The sequence below is a fragment of the Populus nigra genome, chromosome 2 (genome assembly GCF_951802175.1).
Source record: "Populus nigra chromosome 2, ddPopNigr1.1, whole genome shotgun sequence".
NCBI lineage: Eukaryota > Viridiplantae > Streptophyta > Magnoliopsida > Malpighiales > Salicaceae > Populus > Populus nigra.
Genome location: NC_084853.1, coordinates 32,769,622 through 32,777,535, shown reverse-complemented (window position 1 = coordinate 32,777,535; position 7,914 = coordinate 32,769,622). Strand labels below are relative to the sequence as shown.

At 34.2% G+C, this 7,914-nt stretch overlaps 1 pseudogene; it reads right to left on the bottom strand.

The window, feature by feature from the left end:
• Nucleotides 1–975: 975 nt before the first annotated feature.
• Nucleotides 976–3,841, bottom strand: LOC133682925 (glucan endo-1,3-beta-glucosidase 7-like; annotated as a pseudogene).
• Between the last annotated feature and the right edge of the window lie 4,073 nt (nt 3,842–7,914).

Sequence of the window (7,914 nt, the reverse complement as noted above, 5' to 3'; positions counted from 1 at the left end):
CACATGTTTTGAAAGAGCCCAGAGAAACCCAAACAATGCAATCTATAGTGAAATCATTCACAATCCACAGTAATTTAAAACAGTACAATCCACAACGAAACCACTCGTAGTCCATAGTAAAACACGTCCACAGTAAAACTTTTGTACAACACTTACCCAATGTATTAGAAATTATTCTATGAAGGTTTTGGGTTTATCCTAGCTGTGTTCTCTACTCCCTAAAACCTCTTCTCCCTCATATTTTGTTAGTCTCTTTCCACTCCTCCTCTAATATCGATAGCCTCCTCTCTTCCTTTCTCTCAATTTGTTTTGCTTTTGATGCTTTAATCTTCACTCAAACCTCTTATTTTTCTCTCATGTGTTTGTTTGCAAGTGATTTTCTCCACCTGTTCTTTGGAATAAGGTGCTAAAGAGAATTGTCTCTTCCTTTTCCCCTCCTCTCTATTCTGCCATCAGCCCTCTTACAGGTTTTTTCTTTTCTTTTTTTGCTTTTATCCCTCATCTGTTTATATATTTTCAGTTTAGTCCCCTCACAAAGTCTTTCCCACATTAGGTTCCAATTTCTCTTTATTCATTTATGTGTGTTTCATACTTCAAGTTAGAGCTCTTGTCTTTTACCAATAGGTTCCTCTCTATTTACTAAATCTCATGCCTCTATTTTAGGGATTTACAAAAAAAATACCTATAAATGCATGCCTTCTTTTTTGTCTTTTTCTAGAAGTGAAGATATTTTTTTACTATATTCTAGGAAACAAAAAGACAAACAAATGGTAAACAATTCTAATTTTTTTTATGGTGGTGTAAATAATTCATTTTACTGTTTAGAAAAATTAGAAAAGATAAATATATATGCCCTTTATTAATTTTCTAATAATTGATGAGCCATTAAAAAAAATAAAAATTGCTCCTAGCACTAAGGCTAATTTAACAATCAATTGATTAAACCACTTGTCAATAGCATTTTTATTAGGTCATCTATTGATACAAAATTTTCGCACTTGCAATTTGATTTACTCTCACCTGAGCATCGAACATGTTCATGTACTTGATCTTAGTGTTTCCATCCATTCGTCCTGCATTCGGCTGGCGAAGGCAAAATGTAAGTCTCAGGCCTTGTATCGCTTCGGTAGGCAAAGTAAGGGTAGGGATTGATTGCGAAAGGCGAACCATTCACACTATTAAAACTCCAACAAGACCTTCATCAGATCCCCATAACTGGGATCAAAGCTTCCAGAAGAAGGTGACTCAGACTACTTAAGCACTCCCATCGGATGAACTGTGGAGACCTTAATTTTACCCCCGAGCGATGCATCATTTAGAGCATTTTGTACATTTTGCATTGCTGGTAAGAGCTTGTTCATGAGATTCTGGTCATTGGAAGTCATGACCTCGTTGCCAACAGTGATGAGGATGATATTGCTAGCGGGATAGAAGGGAAGCACGTTTGTGTTGATCCAGCTCTTGGCAAAATTGGGATCAGAGGCTAGTCCTGGAATGTCAGCATTTGCAGTGCCGATAACAATTCCAATTCCGGTGTTGGCTAAGGCTTTGATTATGGCGGGGTCCGATCCATATAATCGGACCTTTTGGATTGAAGTGGATTGAAGAAGCTTTGCGGCGGATGGTGGTGGTGGAAGGTTGTCCGCAACGTGGCCATAGTTTATACCGATGAATGATTGCGAGCCTGCACAAAAAGCAGCAAAATTTAAAGCAGATGATCAAACATCAATTTTTAAACGACAAAACAGAACACCAACATTTTTTGTTTTCATAGACTGAAATGAAGACAGCTCAATTAAGGTAAATTCTTTAGAAATGGAAGGAGGTAATTAAAATAGAAACAGACGCAAACTTACTTGCGATTTTTTGACAATATTTTTTTTTCTTTACTTCAAATTAAGATTTTTATTTTTTTCTCCTCTTCAATTTTTTTTCTAACTAAAAACATTCAGAAAAATTATACTAATATTGTCATTTCAAAGTTGATGGAGCTCTAAATAATTTTTTTATTCACATAATATACTTTATATATTTGTATTATATAAGAGAATTTTTTAACAATAATTTTTTTTAATTTTAAATTAAGATTTTTATTTTTTTCCCTCTTGAATTTTTTTTTCAAAATAAAAACATTAAGAAAAATTATAATTCTAATATTGCCATATTAAAGTTGATGGAGCTCTAAATAAATTTTTTATTCACATAATATACTTTATATATTTGTATTATATAAGAGAATTTTTTTAACAATAAAATCCATTAAAAAAAATTCATAAATACTATAATATAATATTATTTAGGGTCAACGCTGTTGGGTCATTTTATCAAACATAACCCAATGATGTTGGGTCTTGTTGCGCAGCAGGACCCAACATTGCTGGGTTCTTCTACCAAACATGATCCAATAATGTTGGTCCTAGATGGGTATACAGTTGCTGGGTCATTCTACCAAGCATGACCCAATGATGTTGGGCCTTGCTGCCCAGCAGCGTTGGGCCTAGATGGATACTATAAATTTGTAGTGTGATTGTAAAAACCAGGTCGAACTCAAAGGAAATTTCGTTTAATCTTCCTATAATATACTGAAATGAGAAAGAATGGGGGATTTGAATGAGAAATTCAAGAAACAATAATTATGAAAATAATAAATTGATATATCGTTAAATCAGTTCAAGGGTCCACACATCCATTTCTATAAATATGTTGCTCATAAAAATAAAATAAATATTCTTTCACTTCAAGCAAATAAATTTGATATCCCTTAAAGCTTAGGGAAATCGATGAATGAATCGGTGCATTTGGACTTCTAGAACTCGAGATATGGGCTGAACGCTGAACAATGTCTGGGCTGTAAGACAGATTCTGATTTCTCCATTGTTGCTATAATTTGAACTTGAAAACGGCCTTTTTAAATCTTGGACTCTCATGAAAGTTTTAGACCTATGTCTTAGCTTTCCATACATATAAATCAGACCTAAATCCAAGTTCTATAACTCCAGTTATGATCCAATAATCGAATAATGTTCCAATTTGGACTGAACTAGCATCTCTTTTCTAAGCTTAGCCCTCTCTTTGTCTTCTCAATTTCAGTAGTTAAACTCATCAATCAATCCTTTTATTTATGTGATAGGCCTGCATTTAAGATGAACATTTACTATAAATTAAAGGTATCTTATATTATCATACATGTTATTATAAAACATGCTCTAGTTAGGGAGTTATTGATACTTCAAGTGCAAAATGATGATATAAAACCTTGATAAAAATGTACTTTTAAGTACTAATCATTGGGCTGACAGGTTTTTTTTTTTTTTTTTTTTGCTTTTGTCCCTCATTTGTTTATACATTTTCTGTTTAGTCCGCTCACTCTTTTGTCTTTCCCACATTAGATCCCAATTTCTCCTTATTCACTTATATGTGTTTCATACTTCAAGTTAGAGCTCTTGTCTTTTATCAATAGGTTCTTCTCTATTTACTAAATCTCCTGCATTCATGTTTTAGGGGTTCACAAAAAAATACCCATAAATGCATGCCTTTTTTTTGTCTTTTTCTAGGGGGTGAAGTTTTCTTTTACTATATTCTAAGAAACAAAAAGATAAACAAAACTATTGCGAACAAGAGATAGGTTGCACTTCATTGATACTGACACTAGTTGTGTTTTTTATCGTGATCATGAAGAGAGCCACAACCATCTTTTCTTTACTTGCAGCTGGACATCTCTCTTATGGAGAAAGGTTAAGTCTTGGCTTTGGTTACACAGAAGTATGTCTACACTATACACTACACCATTAAACAGTTTTACCGACGGACTAATTCCGTTGGTGACAGGAATGAACTCCATCGGTGAAATAATTACCAACGACCTCACCGACGGAACAAGTCCGTCGGTATACTAGTTGTTGGTAACTCCCATTTCCGTCGCTAAGTCTGTCGCAAATAAAAAAAACACCCACCGACGGTCTTACAGACGGATACGCGCGAGCAAAAAAAAAAAGGTTCTAGCGGGAACATTACCGACAGAATAAATCTGTCTGCAATTTCAATGGTAATTACCGACGGAATATCCGTTGGTAATTATGGCATCGGTAGTAATTGTTTGCCAACCCTCTGTGAAATACTGACGGATAATATTCGTCGGTAAATCCGTCTGTATATAATCACCGATGGAATATATCCGTCGATAATTATGGCATGGCTAGTAATTGTTTGGCAACTCTCTGTGAAATACCGACGGATATTATCCATCGGTATGTATTTTGAAATATATATAAAAATTTTTATTAATAGTAAAAAACCTTAATAAACAAATAAAAATGGATTAAACATTAAAAATATAAAATTAATGTTAAATAATATTCATTACAAATTTAATGTGTTTAAAAAACAAAATTAAACTAGAATAGCGGCGAAGCTGAAGGAGGAGGAGGAGGCTGGTTGTTCCCGGGACCATACGGCCAAAAAGAAGCTGCACAAGTATCATCACCCATCTTTGATCTCATCTCCATGACTATTTGACGGAGCTCATCATAATTCGTCGAGAGTTGTTGATATTGTTGTTTCAACGCAATGAACTCCTCAGACTGGGTGTTCGATACTGATGGAGAGCTTCTAACGGTTGAGACACTACGAGTCGAACGCAAGTTTTCAGCCGTAGTGTTGGAGAGCCTGTGGACCCGATTTTTATCGGGCCCACCAGACGATCCCGCCTCCATCCACAAATCTGGATCGAAATCTAGATGGGTCGACGGATTGTCCCCATATCTCTCCCTCAACCGGCTATTATAGGTCTCCTAAAAATTCCATCGGTAAAAAAATCATCAAATGCAATTCAAGATGCAATTCAATAAAATAATAACTTACAAAATAAAATGAATGAACGAACATACCACGAAGTGCTGAGCACGGTTGTCCACGAACTGCTGCACCCCCTTTTGACAGTCTTGACTCTGCACATGCGTCTCTACAAACAGCTCTATTGGACTCGGCTCACGTCCAAGAGACGCAGCCTGTAAGGGAAAAATAGGTTAAAACTTAAATATATTATAAGAAACGAAAAATTAATTAATGATATATTTCATTAAAATTAATCTTATCATCCGCTTTGCATGTGCGCTGAATGGGACGGATCCGCCAGTGTGCGTGGTCATCGAACCATGAATTTATCGGTTCCGGTTGTTGGCGCTAGACTGTGAGCGCCGTGAGAACTGCTCTGAGGTCACGTGCTCAATATATGTTGGCGTAGATTCCTCGCCATGATCAGCACCTAAGGATACGTCCTCCTTGCTGCTAGAAGAACTAGCTGCAACTGTCTTCTGACGACGTGCTGTAGATTTCATTCTATGCATCTACACAAATTTATACAAATAATTACATAATTAACTTCGATTATTTTAAAAAACAATTTGACAGAGTCTCCTCTATACTGGGGGGTCCCAAGTTATCGACAAAATCATACTACACTTCCAATTTTATTTCACATCCCGATCCAATCATCCTAGATCTCAACCCAACTCATGATCATCAACATAACATTTTATTCAATAACATCATATAATGATATTCAAGTAAAAGAATCAATTTCAACTATGAACATTTATTGTTAAATTGGTACTTAGAGTTACAAACATTAGATTAAAGTCATACATTCAAATTTACGGATTAATATTACATTTCAAGTTTTAGGAGACAAGACTCTTAATTTATAAATAATTACATGGTCAAAAGCAAAATGTAACTAAATCAATATAATTCCTAACACGATCGGCCCTAATGGACCTCAAAATAGAAATTAACATGTACACATAAATATAAAAATGTAATAACAAGCAATAACAATGACATGCAAACAATAATATCCTAAATTAAGATAAGCTAATTAAATGTAATTCTATATATATATATAAATTAACATTTTTAACATAAATTCAACAATAACAATTATAGCAATACAAACAATAATATCATAAATTAAGATAAACTAATTAAATGTAATTATATATATATAAATTAACATTTTTAACATAAATTCAACAATAACAATTATAGCAATACAAACAATAATATCATAAAATTAATAAATAAAATGGAAAAACTAAAAAACACTACACAAAACAACATAAACACAAAACAAACAATACACAAAACTGAAAAACACTATATCAATTCAAAATAAATTTGGGAATAAAAAATGCTTACCTTAATAGTATGTTGAATTTAAGATTTTATCTACAAAAAATACACAAAACAAAGAACACCAAAAAAAATAATCATAGTTAAAATAAAAAAATACAAAGATAAAGAAAAAAGAATACATACCTTTTAAAACTACCACCAAAACAATAAAATCCCTTCTAAAAGCTAAATATAAACCGAGAGGAGAAGATAAATGGAGAAAAGAGAAATGGAGCCACAGAAAAAAATGAACCAAATGGGGGGATGGGGGGTTTTATATAGCAATATTTTTGATGGTATTACTGACGGAAATTAATTGTTGCCGGTGGCATTAAATTTCGTCAATAATACCATCGGAAATTAATTGAAATGCGCACCAAAAAAACTTTGAAAATCCCCCTATACTTTTCGATCCGTTGGAAAATCCATCGGCATTTGTGCAGACGGACACGTGTCAGACATGCGTGCACTTCGGGATGTGCGTAAATCCGTCGGTTATTCCGTCAGTAGTTGATGTCGATAAAGCCGTCGGTGTACCCGTCGGTGATTGTGGCACAATCACGTAATTTGTTTTACAACTCTCTGTGAAATACCGCCAGGTTATTGTTCGTCGGTGAATTTGTCGGTGAAAATGGCACAATCCCGTAAATTTTTTTCAACTCTCTGTGAAATACTGACGGGTTATTGTTCGTCGGTGAAAGTGGCACAATCCTGTAAATTTTTTTCAATTCTTTGTGAAATACCAACGGGTTATAGTCCATCAGTATACCCGTCGGTGAAACCATAAATTTTTCTTATTTTTTTTATGTAACCCTGTCACAAAATCTTGAATTGCAATCTTACAGCACACACACCACAATATTTAATGTTTCAAATTATTACATTATAAAATAAGGCTTTATAACATGTTTAGTTAGTCAAAATTTTCATCTTCATCCTCTATTGAATTGTTATCATCAGCTTCATCGCACTCTTCAATTTCGTTATCATCTTCTTCAACAACATTCTTTTTTCCACTAGTAGAGCTCAGAACAACATTCAACTCCTCTGCGTCAACATCAACAAGACAATCGTTGAAAACACGAAAAATCAAATTTTCTTCTAAGTCAATCAACAGAGCAACTCGGTATGGTTCAACCAACTTACTAGCTTGAAAGACTTCATCTATCACACTTGTGTCTTCGTTCTCATCCTAAACAACCTGGACACGACCCTTGGGTTTTGTTTTTAAAACGGATAACCAATCAACTCTTGATCTGCCTTTTCTAAAAAAAGGGGTGTTGTGTAATAAACTTGTTGGCATTGCTTTGCGAAAACAAAGATGTCGTTTACGTTGCGGTGTTTAGCTTTTGAGTTGATTTCAACGAGACCATAGTGAGGATCTAATCTGATTTCTTTGTCAATTGTGTTATACCAATAGCATTTGAATAAAAACACTATATTTTGCTCGCTATGATATTGTAGTTTGATGACCTCTTCCAATCTATCGTAGTAGTCAACTTCAAACTCACTAGAAGTCGATCCCTTAATACAAACACCGATGTTGTATGTCTTTCTTCCATGCCCGTATTCTTATGTATGAAAGACATATCCATTGATAAAATACCCGTTATAGCACTTGACTTTTCTTTCAGGGCCCAGACATAGTAAAGACAGTGAAATAGCAGCACTACCTCCCATTTGATAAACCTAGCTTGTAAATTAAATACAACAATAATCAATAAATGGATATTATATAACATT